We start from the raw sequence: 6000 nt of genomic DNA on the forward strand, positions 1-6000 counted from the left end.
CCTTCTGTTGGGGGACCTCCTCTTGGTCCTTACCAAATGTCCTCTACCTTCTGACACCCAGCTCTCCTCTTGCCAAGCATCATCCCCCAGGCAGGCCTGCCCTATGCCCTCCTTGGTCATCCTGACTTTACTGTGGCCACCTGTGGGAAGGAAGGCCGAGGCCCTCCCTAAGCACTGAAACACCAGGTGGAGGACTGTTTTCAACTAGGCTCCACATCAGAAAGCAGCGCACTCACACTGACAGGCTTGAGCCCCTGTGACTGCTCGACTTCGGGCTCTGGTCCAAAGCTGAGAGCCCCTGTCCCCCTCGTGACAGCCTCTTCTGCCCGGCCGACCACTTCTTTGAGTGACAGGGGGTCATCGAGAAGCTGCTCCTCCCTCCAAGAAGTAAGACCTGGAGCCCTGGCTTCCCTCGGCAAAGCACATATAAACTCACAGCCACTGTGGGCGGAAGGAGAAGGGCAGGGTGGAAAAAGGTTGAGAGAGGGAGGGAGGAAAAGTTGTCCTGGCTAGCACTGTGTGGATTCTCTTGAGATGAGAAGAAAATGCCCGGCTACATCCCCCCTTCTGCTGCTCCAGCTTCTCCTGAGGTGTTCAGAACGGGGTGGGGGAATTAATTTTGGTGAGAAGGATGCAAAAGTTTCCAGGGCCTGGAGAGATGGAGTCAGGGTGCCTGGAGAAGGAACCTCTTGGGACTCAGACAGGGCCAGTCCTGAGCTAAGGTACGGAATAGGTGAGTGAACCTCGGGAAGCTCTGGACCCTGCTATCTGCCTTCAATCACCTGCCACAGGGAAGCAGGGACCCCAGCGTCTTTCTCATATCCCCTTTTAAGGAAATGTTCTGCTTTTGATCTTGTGCATTTTATTTCAGTTTCTTTGTTTCAACTTTCCTTGAGAAATGAAAGATTTGGCACTCCTGTAATGCCAGCACTTAGCACTTTGGGAGGCTGGGAAGGAGTAGGATCCCTTGAGTCCAGGAGTTTGAGACAAGCCTGGGTAACATGGTGAGACACTATCTCTACAAAAACCAAACAAATCAGCCAGGCATGGTAGTCCATGCCTATAGTCTTATCTACTCGGGAGGCTGAGGTGGGAGGATCACTTGAGGCCAGGAGGTCAAGGATGCATTGAGCCATGTTTGCACTACTGAACCTGAACTCTAGCCTGAACCAGAACAAGACCCTGTGTCCAAAAAAAAAAAAAAAAAAAAAAAGGTGCGGTTACTCACGCCTGTAATCCCAGCACTTTGGAAGGCAGAGGCAGATGGATCACAAGGTCAGGAGATCAAGACCATCCTGGCTAACACGGTGAAACCCTGTCTCTACTAAAAATACAAAAAAATTAGCCGGGCGTGGTTGTGGGCGCCTGTAGTCCCAGCTACTCGGGAGACGGAGGCAGGAGAATGGCGTGAACCCGGGAGGCGGAGCTTGCAGTGAGTGAGATCACGCCTCTGCACTCCAGCCTGGGCCACAGAGCGAGACTCCGTCTCAAAAAAAAAAAAAAAAAAGAGAAGAAAAGAAAATAAAAAAGTAACAGGTGCAGTGTCTCATGCCTGTAATCTCAGCACTTTGGGAGGCTGAGGCGGGTGGATCATCTGAGGTCAGGTGTTTGAAGCCATCCTGGCCAGCATGATGAAACCCAGTTTCTACTAAAAATACAAAACGTAGTCAGGTCTGGTGGCGCACGCCTGTAATCCCAGCTACTTGAGAAACTGAGGCAGGAGAATCGCTTGAACCCGGGAGGCGGAGGTTGCAGTGAGCGGAGATCACGCTATTGCACTCCAGCCTGCAAGACAGAGGGAGACTCCTTCTCAAGAAAAAAAAAAAAGAGAAAAAAAGAAAGAGAGAGAGAGAGGGAAAGGAAGGAAGGAACAAAGGAAGGAAGAAAGGAAGGAAGACTTGAACCCTATTAGAAAAATGTGGAGCATCAGCAGTAGGGAGAGATGACTAGATTTGGGCAGAGTCCCAAAATTTCAAAATTTATGCCACGTAGGCTACATGTATCCTAAGAATAAATACTCCCAAGTCCTGAAGACTGCCTGTGGCAGTGAGGGCTGGAGACGAAGACGACTCATCTCTTCTTTGTACTTGTACCCGACTCAGTGTTGCTCTCAGTCCAACTAGATCACACCCACACCCCTCATGACTCCTCCCCTAAACCTGCCCCCATACCACCTTGAATCTTCCCTGCCTCCAAGCCTACCACGTTAGCCCCAGATCTGACCCAGAAGCTGTCTCATTCTTTTTTTTTTTTTCTTTTTTGAGATGGAGCGCCCGGCCAGCTGTCTCATTTTTAATCACACACCAAGCATGACCGGAGTATAATCTCTAACATGAATCACCACTTCTGCCTCATTGGTTTGCCGGAACCCCAGGCACAACTGGATGAGAGGAGACACCTATGAACATGGAGTCAGAATACCCCAGTTGCTGAAACACCAACTCAGAGAGGAGTGAGCTCGAGAAAGAGTCAGGTTTAGTGTCCCATGGAAAGAGACCAGACCTGGAAAAGACAGAGTCAAAGCTGGGTGAGCAGGCCTTCGAGGGGCGTGACTCAGCAAAGATAATCCATATTGTAGTGCAGGAGGATTCTTTGTGGAATATGTTTTACCGGAATTGAACCAAAAGTGCCAAATGATCCCTAACTCGAATAAATCTCACCACATTACCTGAGGAGATGTGTCATTTGGATGTGAGGATAGTTATGAAAATACTGAGCAGAGCAGATGAGGATAGGCCATCAACAATTCACATTCAATGGAATTACTTTTTAGTAGGACTAAGTCAAAGCATTTCCACTAAGCGCCCAGAGACCAGCCCTAAAGACTCAAGAATAAGAGAAAATGGATGTAACTGCAGATGGAAGGACCACTGAGGACCACATCACTGCAGACCCAGGGACCACCGAGGACTCCGTCCCTGCAGACCCAGGGACCACCGAGGACTCCGTCACTGCAGACCCAGGGACCACCGAGGACTCCGTCACTGCAGACCCAGGGACCACCGAGGACTCCGTCACTGCAGACCCAGGGACCACCGAGGACTCCGTCCCTGCAGACCCAGGGACCACCGAGGACTCCATCACTGCAGGCTCTTGGACCACAGAAGATGAAATCACTAAACATGGTGACATTCACCTTCTACGAACTACTTCAGTCACAGCAGTGAAACCTACCAGGCTCCTGACACCATGGGAATTATCCTCATATTCCTGACTGCAACCACGGTTACTGTTGCACTCTTTGTTGGATTGGGCTTCATTGTGGTGAGTATTTGTTCTGGGAATATTCAGGGCATCACGGGAACGAAGCCATCTGAGGATGAAGGGCGGGTATGGAGAGCTGAGGCACAGAGGCCCAAGAAATCGTCAGGCATGAGGAAGCCAACACAGAGAGAGCTCTGCAAAGGCTCCTGGAAAGACAGAAGTGGAGAGAAAGGAAAAGAGCACCTGGCACAAAAGATGCAGAAAGCTTTGGGGACAGAGGACGCTGTGAGAGACGGGAAGGAGAGAAAGGGAAGAGAGGCTGAGAGTGAGAAACATAAGAACACAAACATGGTAAGACACAGTGGGAGTCAGAGCAAAGCATGAACCGTTAGGTACAGATGGATGTAAAAGAGGAAATTTTCCTAAGAAAACAAGGAACTGGGGACCACAGGAGTGGATGAATTCGAAACCTTCTGGGTGGTCCACTTATATCGGAAATTACACATTCTTGTGTTAATTCTACCCACTCTGAAGTTCTGCAGATTTTTTTAAAACCAAAATCGAGTGGGTTTTTATGAGCCGCCACTACTCTATACCAAAGAGACAGTTTGTACCAGCTCTCAAAGAGGAGCTCTGGGTATTTTTCTGTCTCTGAGGGTCCCTGTTGTTTCTACGAGAGGAGACAAAAGAATTCCACACCAGCCCTGCGCGTTTCATCTCACCAAGCTCGCAGCTGGAATCATCACAAAAGCAGCAGCAGGGGAATTCCCCCAGGGAGAGGCCCAGACCCTCCAGAGATGGGGCCAATTGGGATTCCAAAGAAAGAAGCTCAGATGTCAGGGTGATCAATTCAAAGCATTTGTTAGGGGAACTTACAGAGGGCTGCAGCAGTCCTCCCTGCTGACAGGGAGGGAAAAGGGCTGTTCTGCCTCGGCATGTCTGTAGCAAGGGGGTCAGGGGATGGAGGTTATATGAAGGTTTAGGGAATTTGACTCAGGGCTGGAGCCAGTTTCTTTCAATGTTTGGGGCAACAACCTAGATACCTTTGTTAGTGCCTGGGAGTGTTCAGGGCCCTGGTTTGAGTTCAAGGCTGCTGGGGAAAACCTGCAGCTGGCTGGCTCACAGAATGGTCAAGGCAATCTGTGATTTTTGGTCAGTCTGATCAGAAAGAAAAGGAGGTCATCTGGGGGACCCCACATTGTGGCTTCTTCTCGCTGACATCTGATCTAAAACCCAAGCTTTCTGCTTCTGACCTGCTGCTTGAGGGGGAAGGGCTGGTCCTTTTTGGCCATCCTGACCTAAGGATTAAGTGCATATTGAAATTTTAACAAGTGGCGGCTTGCAGGATTAGTCAGCTTGGGCAGGTCATTAAAGCCTCGTTAATTCTTGCCGGTCATTGACGCCATTGTGCGCTGACCCCTGGTCCAAGATGCAAATCCACAGCTTTGGGTCAGTTTGTAAGTGTGAGTAAAGCCGAAAGTAATGCGTGATACAGCTGAGGTGTTCACATTTAATTCTGCTAAAATGACACCATGAAACTAGAGCATTCTGAAGGATGCTGACAAGAGGAAAATGGAATGAAAGTGTCCACATGTACCTGACTCAGGCATGAGTCATGTTCATATTCACCAGTAGAGGGAGGACCTTCTGGACTTCGCTGTTGTCATAAAAAATTGGATTTCTGATCATGTGGATCACCATGAAAAGTCAGTCACTCTTGCTCTAGAACGAAAGACGCTTTCCTTCCTTCAAACCAGGCATTGGCCCAGAGAGGTCACTAGTGTTAACACCTTCTTAATTTCGTGTAGAGACTTAAAACAAGAGATGGCTCAAAAGGCTCAGGGTGTGGGAAGTAAGAGGAAAGTCTGTGCTCCCAAACTTGCTAAATTTTTGACTTTTAAACCTTTAACTCGAAAAGTTTTAAAAATAAGAACTATATTACTATTCCTCCCAAGTTCCATTTATCAAAATGCGTTTTTGTTTAAACTTCAATGGTTTTTTTTTTTGTTTTTTTTTTTTTTTTAAGGCTGTTTTTGGCAGGGTGCGGTGGCTCATGCCTGTAATCCCAGCACTTTGGGAGGCTGAGGTGGGTGCATCATGAGGTCGGGACTTCAAGACCAGCCTGGCCAAGATGGTGAAACTCCATCTCTACTAAAACTGCAAAAAAATTAGCCAGCCGTGGTGGTGGGCGCCTGTAATCCCAGCTACTTGGGAGGCTGAGGCAGAGAATTGCTTGAACCCAGGAGGCAGAGGTTGCAGTGAGCTGAGATGGTGCCATTGCACTCCAGCCTGGGCAAAAGAGCGAGACTCCACCTAAAAAAAAAAAAAAAAAGGCTTTTCTTCCCCTCTAAATGATGTCCACATTTTTGGGAAGTATTAATCTCAGCCGGGTGCAGTGGCTCAAGCCTGTCATCCCAGCACTTTGGGAGGCCGAGACGGGCAGATCACGAAGTCAGGAGATCGAGACCATCCTGGCTAACCCGGTGAAACCCCGTCTCTACTAAAAAATACAAAAAAAACTAGCCGGGCGAGGTGGCGGGCGCCTGTAGTCCCAGCTACTCGGGAGGCTGAGCCAGGAGAATGGCGTAAACCTGGGAGGCAGAGCTTGCAGTGAGCTGAGATCCGGCCACTGCACTCCAGCCTGGGAGACAGAGCGAGGCTCCGTCTCAAAAAAACAAAAACAAAAACAAAAAACAACAACAACAAAAAAGAAAGTATTAATCTCTAATCATCAGTGTCAGAATCTGAAGAAAACAGTGATATCTAGCAGACTCCCAGAGCCGGGGAAACAGGCTG

At 49.0% G+C, this 6000-nt stretch overlaps 1 pseudogene; it reads left to right on the forward strand.

The window, feature by feature from the left end:
- Positions 1-290: 290 nt before the first annotated feature.
- Positions 291-3709, forward strand: LOC103221808 (uncharacterized; annotated as a pseudogene).
- Positions 3710-6000: the final 2291 nt, after the last annotated feature.

This window comes from Chlorocebus sabaeus, chromosome 17 (genome assembly GCF_047675955.1).
Source record: "Chlorocebus sabaeus isolate Y175 chromosome 17, mChlSab1.0.hap1, whole genome shotgun sequence".
Classification (NCBI taxonomy): Eukaryota; Metazoa; Chordata; class Mammalia; order Primates; family Cercopithecidae; genus Chlorocebus; species Chlorocebus sabaeus.